The following is a 12,500-nucleotide window of genomic DNA, read 5'->3' as shown; positions in this document are numbered from 1 at the left end:
AACTGAGCACCAACCGTCCAAACTGAGGGAGCGTATCTTCAATTCTTGAAATCTTTGAACCATCATTAACGTCAATTAAGAAACAGTCTGATGGAATTGACAAAGTGAAGATCATAAAGCCCCGTTAACACCAGCAAGTTTTCCAAGACAATGAGAAATTCCTCGTGTAAATGGGATAAATTAAACTATCAAGGTTGAAATTTGTTCGTGTCAACGAACGGCAAGGAATATTAATGAGATTAGTTCCAGTATCACGCTCATACTCATCGCTGTCAACGCAAAATTTACAAAATGGCGAATCAAACGAAAGCAAGTTGCCGACTGCATGGAACATTTTTTGTGTACTCGCTGAATAATAAGTATTTCGATAAGAGGCTACACTCGTTAAGGAGAATCTACACGAGCAATTATTCCTTTTCAAGGAGAACGTTTCAAGGAAAACTTGCTGATCATTTACACGAGCAATAGTAATTGTCAGGGAAACTTGCTGGTGTAAACAGGGCTTTAGTCGAAGGACATTTTAATGAATAGTTGTCAGTGAAAATACGAATACAAAGTGGATTGAAATATTGTGTCCTGTGGTTAATACTACACTTTTTGAAAACCAAAAAAAGAAAACAAGAGCGGTGAAATTATGCGAGTCTGCCCGGAACCAATTTGCTTTCAAAGAACAAGGAAAGAGAAGTTGGATGTAACAGTGATGAGACATTAAAATTTCAGGGCGCATACCGTTTTTGATAAGACAGAGTTTCGACTAACGAGTCGAGAAATTAATGCAAAGAAGATCAACTGATAAAACTGTAAATAGATAAATAAATGCATATGTTATAGGTGGAAATTAATTCAGGGTAAAATGATTTTTAACCTATTGTAGGTCATTTTATTTTAAACTAGGACGTCACTTCATAGCATCAGATATCTTTATTTACATGATACCTTACCTCCCGATTTTTCCGCGAATTTTTTTGGCTTGGTTGAAAATCACAGTATTTTCACCGGAAAATTATTTAAAGGTAATTTCATGACCTTTCTGTTGCGAAGTGGCAGTGGGTTCGCAAATCACCCTAGTTAAAGCTCTCCTCTTTCCTTCTATTACTACGGCCCACGAACTAAATCGAAAGCAATTCAATGGTGAAACTGTGACCCAATGGGTGCAATCCAGTTGGCCAAAACGTTCCCAATTCCCATTCAACAACGACGCCCTTAGTAAACAGAAAGAAACTGTTGGAAAAGAAACCGTTTCCTACGTGCGCATTTGAAACTTAATAAACTATTTAAATGAAAAGACGAGGCCTTACAATTAAAGTTTTCCTGATAAATTATATTTATCGTTAAATTATGAGCATAGCTTCGTTATGTTTTCTCTGTCTTTCTGTCTGCCGAGTGGCTGTTTGGAATTTGGTACACCTTCGATAGCTCAGTTGGTAGAGCGGAGCTGTAGAGTGTGTTAAGACATCCTTATTCATGTGGATTTAAACCCCAACGAGGCCTTCCGATTATAGTTGTCCTTTAACTTATATTTACCGTTAAACTATGAGTGTAGCTTTCTTATGTTTTCTCTGTCTTTCTGTCTTCCGAGTGACTCTTTGGAGTAGAAATCGTATTTGGTACACATTTAATAGCTGAGTTTGTAGAACGGAGGACTGTAGAGTGTGTTAAAATATCCTTAGGTCGCTGGTTCGAATTCGACTCAAAGGAGCTTTTTGATCATCTTGATTTAAATCTTAACGAGGCCTTACGATTATAGTTGTCCTTGTAACCTATATTTACGAATTACGGTTGTTTCGCCCGAAAGCCTGTTCGCCCGACGCAGATTCGCCCGAAGCTAAAGTGATTCGCCCGATGATACCAATCAATGATATTAACAAAATTAGGACAAGGAACGTGAATGTCGCTTGTTAATTTTTCGATTCCAAGCGAAAAATTCCTTATTCACTTTTCGCCGGTTTGATAAAAAGTGCCATCAAATGTTCCGATGAAGTAACAGGGCTCGAAATTAACTTTTTTACCCAGGTGCCAGCTGGCGACTAATGGGAAAAATTTGGTTGCCAGATCATAAATTTTAGTCGCCAACTTACTTAATATATGACTTACGTAAGAAGAATGATTTTAAATGTTACTCTGCATGCAACGAAAGTCATAATTATTAAACAGCCAGAAAGAAAAAAACAGCACGAGAAAGACCTCTAAAGCCACTGTTGTTTTCGGCTTTCATCTTTAGTTTGGTGATGGTGTTCTTTAGGTTATTTGAAATGGACCGAAGTACAGAACGTTTTAAGTACGTGTTTTCCGTCGCTAGGCAAATATTGGTCCTTTATCCTTGCTTTTCACCTCTTTAAAACGTAGTAATTTATTCTCCTACGGCTTGCTTGGCAAGCAACTTACCTTTATTGCGAGTAAACACAATACGCAGTACTACAATTTCTCGACCTAGGCCCCCACAGAACAACAATGCTTGTGCCAGTCTCCGCCCGGGATAAAATAAAAAGAGCGGCTCCGCGGTTTCATTAGCCTCTACAATCAGAAGAAGTTGGTTTCTTAAAGTATTTTCTACCAATATTTATCTCCATTTATTAACTACCTTATGTAGTCAATTTTGCAGGTGTCCGCTTTCTAACAGAGGTGACAAGTTCTCCAACCTACTTTGCGTTAAGGCTACAGGTTGCTTTTCGAAGGTTCCATACAACTTACAAACTGATCATGCGATGTCTTGGTTTATTATCAATATATTATCAATACCAAGCTAGTTCCGTGGAGGTCCTTCGGTAATTACGCTAAATCTACGTTTTCAGCATTCACATCTGACGATGGAATTAAGCTGCGACTGACGATGGAATTAAGCAGCGTACACTGGGTTGCCTGTGGTACGTGTTACACAAAAACAGAAGGCACTGCAGCGTTCCAGTTAATTTTTTTCAAGTGGGCCGGGATCACTAAGACCATTTGAGGGTCACCCACACGTCGCTCCAGCAGAGGCCCTTCACGTTCACACCCCATATTTTGTAATGTCCTGTCCCATTTTTACGTCTTTTAGTTTTTTAAGCTTTGGTAATAAATTCAGTTTAAACATAACAAAACACGCTCTTGAGTAAAATTCACTCGTTTCTTCTTTAAATAAATACTATAAGCCTGCAAAAACCAACTGCAAATTGCTCTGACGGACGTTTTCCAGCATGTCATGCATGTCTTGCAGTTGCACTAAGCGAACGTTTATTGCACACACTAAGAAAGGACTGAAGATGTTGTTTCCGCTTCATAATTCCTCTTCTTGTTAGTCTAATCTGATGCCAGGTCAAAACATTGTTTGGCTTTACGTTTGCACCAAAAGGTACCGTAAAAGCCAGGAGTTAACATAGTTTTATATATAACTCTGAATCAAATTCTCATCGAAAGACAATCGATCGCAAAAACACGAAAATTTCTGCGGTTTCTGAGGCCCGTTTTAAACATTGCATTTTACATGTGCCGAATCTAATGCAAATGAACGAAAACAATAGATTTTTCTCAGACTTACAATCATTGTATTGGTGAATGCTAATGTTGCTTACCATCCATTGTTATCATTGAAACCATAAAACAATAAAAAAGATCACATCTTTTAATGAATGCTGATTCCATTGTTACATAATTCAAAGCGCAGTGAAAAAATGCAGCGAGTGTAACCCTTAACGTGATTGCAAGTTTTTTTTTTTAATTCAGTTAGTATACATTATTTTAGTCGACTCAACCAATCCATAATTTCCTGTAAACTGTTTCACATCCTATACGTAAAGCAGCGCGCGCTACAAACAATGCATCACAATGCAATTCACATTCATTTTTCGTGCTACAATGTATAGACGTAGTGTAAAACCCATTTTACACTACTATTTTAAGTGCTTTACTTCTTGCCATTTATTTGCGAAGTGCTCTCCGACACAAAACGCATGCTAACTTGCAGCCAGGCTCCGTTTAAATTCGGCGGCATTATTACACCGAGGCGGAAAAATAGTTCCGAGTTTTACAGAATAGTTTGAGACTGTCAACGTTACGAAGTTGCGTGTATTTCTCGAACTATGGTAGGTAGTGTTAAATTCTCCTTTATTTATTGGTTTCACGTTATGATTGTTGTTATGCACCAGTTTAAGTCAATTAAATATCGTCGGGCAAATCATCTATAGTTCCGGGCGAATCTCCGTCGGGCGAACAGGCTTTCGGGCGAAACATCCGGATACCTATATTACTGGGTTGCCTATGGCAAACCAGTCGAGGTCTGCGTTGATTTCGTCGTTTTTTACTGGGTTGCCTATGGCAAACCAGTCAAGGTCTGCGTTGATTTCGTCGTTTTTTTGTTTTTTTCCGTGTCGGTAAAAGTCTTGCCTGTCACTCCCCTGGTAAGTGGTGTCTTTTTGCATAGAGCCTTCTGACCGTTTTTTCTTAGGATCGAGAGGGTAGTGGAACTGCGTAGATTTCTCTGGTGGACAGAGTAGAATCATTAACTTAGCCTGCAATGGCGTCGAAAGTCATGTAACGCGAAGGGCGTTTTAGTGGATCCTTAAACAAAATATACCCTTATGGAGCTCAATAATGGAAAGTCAGTTGGATAAACTAGGCAGGAATCTCAAAAGCGACGAGTACTGGACTTCGACAACAATCTATCGCCCGTCGAGCCGAAATCAAAGTGAGCTGTATTTACCTGAAGTACATGGTAATTTGACACGATTGAGTTTCTTGTCTTCACGCACGCAATGAAATAGGAAGAGGTTTTCGCCTCTAAGAGCAAATATGTTGTTTGTTTCAATAAATTTTTCGCTGGAAAAGGATTCTGTGGTATTTTCTGCCTTTGTGAATTATAATATCATGTTGTGTATTGAATTTTCGAGCTTAAGGTTGAAATGTGATATGGGAGAAGTTTCTTAGTAGTGCTCTGTAAGCTGGAAGGGTTCACAGGCCTGTTGGAAGCGTGCTTGAGTTTCAACAAAATGAGCCCCAAAATCAGTGAAGAATTGTGACGCAGTTGAATAATAAAGTAGCTGCTATTTCCAAAATGATGGAATTACCTGGTGATAAATAACGTCGTACGCGTCTTGGAGGGTAAATTTTGACTTTGCATATTAAAACAAGACTTGGGCGATTGTGATCTTTGTTTTGACTTCGCTCATGTCATTGTCAAACTTAATAACACTTGACAGAAAAAGAAACTTACAAAAACCCGGTATCTTGCCATCATTTGACACAGATACTTCACTGTTTGGCGAGTAAACATGCCGCGGTAACTTCATCACGGCGCCCGCTGAATTCCGGCGATGTCACTTTCGATTTTGCGATTTATTTGTGCAGCCAAAACTTACAATAACAACATTGAACGTTGCAAAAATCCCCCAAAATGTTTGTCGCTGATCGTAATTTTTTATATTCTATATTCACGGTTCAAAATAAATGTTGTTTTCATGTCGTAAATATGTTATTCTCGAGCGATCGTCCTGGAAACTTCCTTCTGCTCTTTCTAAAAACTTTGTATCAATATTTATTTACTTTTGCATCAATATTTGTTTTTGCATAAAGCAAGCTAACAACACCTGTACCTTGCTGAGTTCGCATTTGTTAGCGTTAATAGTATTTTCGGTACGATGCTTCTGTTTTATGAGGGGTATATTATTTTGGTCTCCCATCCAAACACTAACCCCCCCCAAGAGGGCTTAACTTCAGTGAAACTTCGGTAATACAAAGCTGTCAGATGCTCAGAGGGCACGCTTAAACTTGTGGTCAAAAGAGGTTTATCAACATGTCAGTCCAGAAGCCAGTGTTTCTCACTTCCCATTTATTTTCTTCAATCTTTCTGGGTTCAGTACTTTGCTAGTACCCCACATGTCTTCTCAGACTATTTACCCAAGACTTCTACCATGGCACTACAATGATAGACAATACCAAAACAATATCGTGCACTGTTAGAGCTACATATTACGCAAGGACAGGTCTGTTTCGTCGTACGAATGTGTGAGAACCTGTGAGCCAAAGGGCCTCGTCTGGTATGAATTCTTAATGACCGCCCAACTTGAAAAAAATTGTCTGGAACAGTGCACGTACCACAGGCAACCCAGTGTACCCTCACGGAGGGTCTAGTTTATTTTTTTCCGTGTCGGTGAAAGTCTTGCCTGTCTCTTCCCTGGTAAGTGGTGTCTTTTTGCATAGAGCCTTCTGCGCGTTTTTTCTTAGGATCGAGAGGGTAGTGGAACTGCGTAGATTTCTCTGGTGGACACAGTAGAATCATTAACTTAGCCTGCAATGGCGTCGAAAGTCATGTAACGCGAATGGCGTTTTAGTGGATCCTTAAACAAAATATACCCTTATGGAGCTCAATAATGGAAAGTCAGTTGGATAAACTAGGCAGGAATCTCAAAAGCGACGAGTACTGGACTTCGACAACAATCTATCGCCCGTCGAGACGAAATCAAAGTGAGCTGTATTTACCTGAAGTACATGGTAATTTGACACGATTGAGTTTCTTGTCTTCACGCACGCAATGAAAGGAAGAGGTTTTCGCCTCTAAGAGCAAATATGTTGTTTGTTTCAATAAATTTTTCGCTGGAAAAGGATTCTGTGGTATTTTCTGCCTTTGTGAATTATAATATCATGTTGTGTATTGAATTTTCGAGCTCAAGGTTGAAATGTGATATGGGAGAAGTTTTTTAGTATTGCTCTGTAAGCTGGAAGGGTTCACAGGCCTGTTGGAAGCGTGCTTGAGTTTCAACAAAATGAGCCCCAAAATCAGTGAAGAATTGTGACGCAGTTGAATAATAAAGTAGCTGCTATTTCCAAAATGATGGAATTACCTGGTGATAAATAACGTCGTACGCGTCTTGGAGAGTACATTTTGACTTTGCATAAACAAGAGTTGGGCGATTGTGATCTTTGTTTTGACTTCGCTCATTTCATTGTCAAACTTTATAACACTTGACAGAAAAAGAAACTTACAAAAACCCGGTATCTTGCCATCATTTGACACAGGTACTTCACTGTTTGGCAAGTAAACTTCATCACGGCGTCCGCTGAATTCCGGCGATGTCACTTTCGATTTTGCGATTTATTTGTGCAGCCAAAACGTACAATAAAATATAAAATTAGACTAAGGTTCTTACCTGAAGGATAATTTTTTTTTATGTTTAAGGCGAATGGCTGGCCCCCCGGTAGGGTGAGTGCAATGGCCGCCAGACATAACGACGAATCCGTCAAACACAACGGTTCACCTCAAACGGGGGTGCACCAACACGCCAACTTCGCCGGGGAATCGAACCCCGCCCCTACCAACAAATAACAAAAAGACAAACACACAAACGAGGAATTGCATCTAGGAGATGCCTCGCCCGACTTACACTCCTAAATGACAATTCGACAAAACGACAAAAAAGACTCAAAAACAACTGGACAAACCAAAACAAGCACGACCCAGCACAAGGGTGAAAAGCGACCCACAAAGGGCCACCCATCAACCGACTTACCCAACGCCAAGACGTTGGTTCACCCCCGAAAAAAGGCCAGGACATGCACACGCAACACAAAACCAGTACCTAAATATGAACGACCAGAGCATCATTATGCAACGACGCCACCACACCACGACCACCCCACTGACGGACAAAATAGCGACGACGGCGGTCAGACCGGAAACGACGGAAAAACAATGGAAGATTAAACCGAACCCGAGACTTCACACGCTCCATAACGTCAACAGCCGAAGGACGAACACCCCTAAAACGAAAGTCATTACGCGCACCCCAGATACAGAACTTGCAGACATTCAACATATAAACAAAAACCCGCGGAACCACAGACAACTCATCAGCCGAGAAACCAAAAAGCGCATGACGAACCAAGATAGAAGGACAAAGAGGAGAAGCCAAAAACATAAGAGACCGAAGCCATGACAAAACACTGACCGCCAGAGGACAGTGAAAAAACAGATGCTGAAGAGACTCGACAGGAGCAGAACAAAAACAAGCAGTGGAAAGAGCATAACCAAAACCAGCGAGCCTTTCGGCCGTGTAAAGGACCCCATGAGAAATTTTCCAAGACAAATCAATAACTGGACGATCCAAATCAAAAAAGAAAAGCTGACGCCAAGTAGAAGACCAATAAAGAGAACCAAACAAAGGAAAGAACTTCTCCTCACAATGAGGAGAGACAGCATTCTCGGACAAAAGAAACAAATAAGCTGATTTCGTGGTCATAGAAGAAACAGGACAAAAATCAATACCCGAACCAATACCCAAAGAAGACGCTGTAAGGGATCCTTTACACGCCCGCCAAGCAGTCAACAGAGAACGATAAAACGGAGGCAGAGAATCCGGCGAAAAACAAAGCGGAGCAGAAAAAACGAGATGCGGAGGAGCGGCAAGCCGAGAAGAAAACCAAAAAACCATGAAAGTGACCCAAGAAGACGGAGAAGAAACAAAACGACGAACCCACTGAACATGAAGAGCCATAACCTTACACTGAAAATCCACAACAGAGAAACCACCCAAACAAGAAGGCTGAACCACAACACGACGAGCGACCAAGTCCCGCTTACCGCTCCAAAAAAATTTAAAAATTAACGTATTCAATTCGACACTGACCCACCGGGGAACATGGATTAAAGAGGCCACGTACCACACACGGGAAAGGGCCAAGGCATTGATAACAAGTGCCTTGCCCTTATAGGATAACGAACGCTGACGCCAAGAGTTCAAAGCATTTTCAACCGCGGTGATACGCGGCCTCCAATTGTCCTCCTCCAAATTACCCGGACCCAGAAAAACCCCCAACACCTTCACCTTCACCGATGACCAAGTAATGTTCACCGGTGAGTCAGTGCGCCCATTCCAACCACCCAACCACAAACCTTCGCATTTTCCAAAATTTAATTTAGCCCCCGACCCCCTCTCATACAAAGAATAGACATCAAAAACAGCCAAAATACCAGGAACAGAAGAAACAACCAACGTAGTGTCATCAGCGTACGCAGAAATAACAGGCAGAGAAGACGAAGAACCAGGAAGAGACAAACCAGAAATTAAACCACTAGAACGAATATTACATGCAAGTACCTCGGCAACCAAAACGTAAAGGAGGGGAGACAGGGGACACCCCTGCCTCACCCCACGAGATAAACTAAAAGAATTAGAAATATAACCATTAACATTTACACAACTACTCACATTATTGTAGAATAAATTAACCCACCCAACAAACGACTGCCCAAAACCCATGGCATATAGAGTAGAACGAAGGAACGTCCAATCAACCCTGTCGAATGCCTTTTCTTGGTCAAGAGAGAGAAGAGCAGCAGGAACACCAGAAGAAGAGCAAAAATCAACAACATCACGAAGAAAAGCAACATTTTCACCAATAAAACGGCCAGGAACACCACAAGACTGATCTTTATCAACAACCAAATGAATAACTTTAAGAAGACGAGCAGCAATAGAACGAGAAGCAATTTTATAATCGACATTCAACAGGGAGATTGGACGCCAGTTTTTAGGGTCAAGACGATCCCCTTTCTTAAACGATAAAGTAATGATACCTCGGCGCTGAGAGTGAGACAAACAGCCCAAACCAAAAGCAGAATTCAATACACAAACCAAATCCAAACCCAAAACATGCCAAAATTTTAAATAGAATTCCATGGGAAGGCCATCACAACCAGGAGCTTTACCACGGGCCATGCCCTGAAGAGCTGCAAAACACTCCTCCTGGCTGAGAAGACCTTCGCACACCTCACTATCATTATACGGAAGAACTGAAGAAATGTTAGAAAGAAGCTCAGCACGAGCATTGGAGTCACAAGGAGCAGCAGAGAAAAGATCCGAATAGAAAGAACGAAAAACATCACACAACCCATCCTTGTCCGTAACCAAAGTACCATCACTAGCTCTCAGCGCCGAGATATTACGGTCAGTGCCGTTTTTCTTTTCGAGCCGGAAGAAGTAAGCAGAGGAGGACTCACCCTCCTCCACCCACCTCGACCGGGCACGAACTTGAGCACCACGAGCAACTTCAACATCCAAAGCACGGAGACGAGACAGAGTAGAAAGATACGCAGGAAGAAAAGAAAGACGACCAGAATCAATATGAACTTTTAAATGGGCAGCAAGACTAGACAAAATATTACGTTCCACTACTTTACTTTTACCACGACCTTTACAATAATTAATACTAATACGTTTAATATGGGATTTGCCACTGTCCCACCACCTAGTGAGGGAAGAAAAAGAAGACTGACGAGACTGCCAATAAGACCAGAAAGTTGAGATGAGGTCGATATACTCGGCCTCATCCAGAACAGAAAGATTGAGCTTCCACAACCCCGGACCCGGAGGAACGGAGCTGGGGAGAGCCCATGAGAAAGAAATAGCGCAATGATCAGAAAAGGGACACGGCAGAATGTCTACAGAAGACACATAAGGCACCCAAGCATACGGACAACCGATGAGGTCAATGCGCGAAGCAAGGGCCCCATCGGGCCGGAACCAGGTGAAAGCAGAATCATTTGGGTGCCTTTCACGCCAAATATCCACCACACAACAATCCAAAAACATAGCCGACAACAGAGCAGAACTTTCACGAGAGACATCAAAAGGACAAGACCCACGGCGATCCCGAACACGATCCAGGACCGTGTTGAAATCGCCGCACAAAAGAGTGGGAACAGCAGGATCAATAGAGTCAACACAACGAACCAAAAAAGCATCACGGTCAGGATTACGATTGGGAGCATAAATAGAAGCAACCCGAAAAACAGAACCACGAAGAGAAAATTCAACCAAAACAAAACGACCATCAAACTCACAAACCACAGACTTACACTCCAAAACCGAACGATACAAAACAACCACACCACGAGAATGATTGGTACCAAAAGAACCAGCACACAAGTAACCAAACCGAGAAAACCAAGAAAGAAGATCATCATTAGAGACGGCGTGGGTCTCCTGTAGACAAACTACCGAAGGAGAGAGATGGGACAACCACTGGAGAAACCCAAGACGCTTGTCACCATCTCTCAACCCATTAACGTTAACAGAAATAACAGTAAGAGCCATAATAAAGTAATAAAGTAGTGACAAACCCATGGCAAAAAACAAAAAGGTGGCGAGACAATGGCAAATTAACGGCGCCTAGCAGGGCTAGGCGAAGAAGGACGACGACGAGACCTATGAGGATCCGGGCTAAGAGGACTAGGAGGGGTCCTCTCGTCACCGGAACGAGACCGGGAACGAGAGGACGGACGGAGGGCCATCCCCGAGCCAGAACTACGAGAACTGACCCGAGGAGGAAGAGGAACAACAAAAGCCGAAGCAACGAGATCGTCCTTTGATGATGGGAGAGATGCCTTCAGTTTTTGCACCATAGATGCAGTCTCTTCCCTTGATACAAGAGGGGGATTCAACCCCCCCAAACCACCGCGCCCAACTTTGACCGGTATTTTCGACCGCAAAGGTCCAGAATCCACAACCGAGGCCAGAGCATCATCCCCCGAATCAACCCCAACCTCAGGCACACCCGATGACGGTAACACAGACCCCGAAAGGGGAGAAAAGGTAGGGGAGGACTCCTGCCCCTCCTCCTGAGACTCCCCGGCCTGACCGGTGGAAGCCCCCAAAACACCACCGCTGGGAGAGGGATCCAGAACCCTCTCCTCAGCCCCCCCCGACCCACTGTCCGGCAACGGCTGGCTCACCAATTCATTGAGCTCATTGTCACGTTCATCTACACACATAGACTGCGGACCCACAGCAGAGCCAGAGCACTGCGACGAGGACGCAGAGCCCACCCCCCCAGAAACAACATCCACCCCCGAGGCCGGAGCCACCAGGGAGGAAGGAACAGACACAACATCATTATCATTATCATTTTCATTATTAACATCATTATCATTGCCATCAACATTATCGCCATCTTCACTGTCCATGTCCGTCTCCGGTCTACCCGGCACGTACCACACAGGCTTCGGACAGTTTCGGACAAAATGCCCGGCCTCATGGCATCTACGGCACTTTCCCTTTAAAGGGCAATCAGCAGCCTTATGGTTGTTGTTGCAAATGTCGCAAACAAGGGGCTGCCCCTTGTACCACACACGACAGTTGATCCCGTCAATCTTGATGTTACGTGGGATCTCGTGCTTGCGCACCATGCGCACCAAACGCGTTCCCGTAAAGACACCAGGGACATTCGCCCACTGCTGGTGCTTGACCTCCTTGACATCGCCGAAAAATTTTAGGGCCTCCCTAACCTTATCATTATTACCCTCAAAAGGGAACAAGTATACCATGACCATTGAGACGGGGGCAGAAGAAATAACCGCACAACTGACATCTCCAAAAACTATGGACCCGGCCTCCTCATAGGTCTTCTTACGGGCAGGGTCAATAAAGGAAATACGAATGATCCCCCCTGGACAGACCTGGATAGAATCAACCAGATCAGCCAGGGAGTCCGCGATGATGCCGGCAACCCCGGCATGGGAAGTCCCAGCGGGG

The sequence above is a fragment of the Montipora foliosa genome, chromosome 1 (assembly GCF_036669935.1).
Source record: "Montipora foliosa isolate CH-2021 chromosome 1, ASM3666993v2, whole genome shotgun sequence".
In the NCBI taxonomy this organism is placed as follows: Eukaryota; Metazoa; Cnidaria; class Anthozoa; order Scleractinia; family Acroporidae; genus Montipora; species Montipora foliosa.
This window is presented reverse-complemented; position numbering follows the sequence as displayed.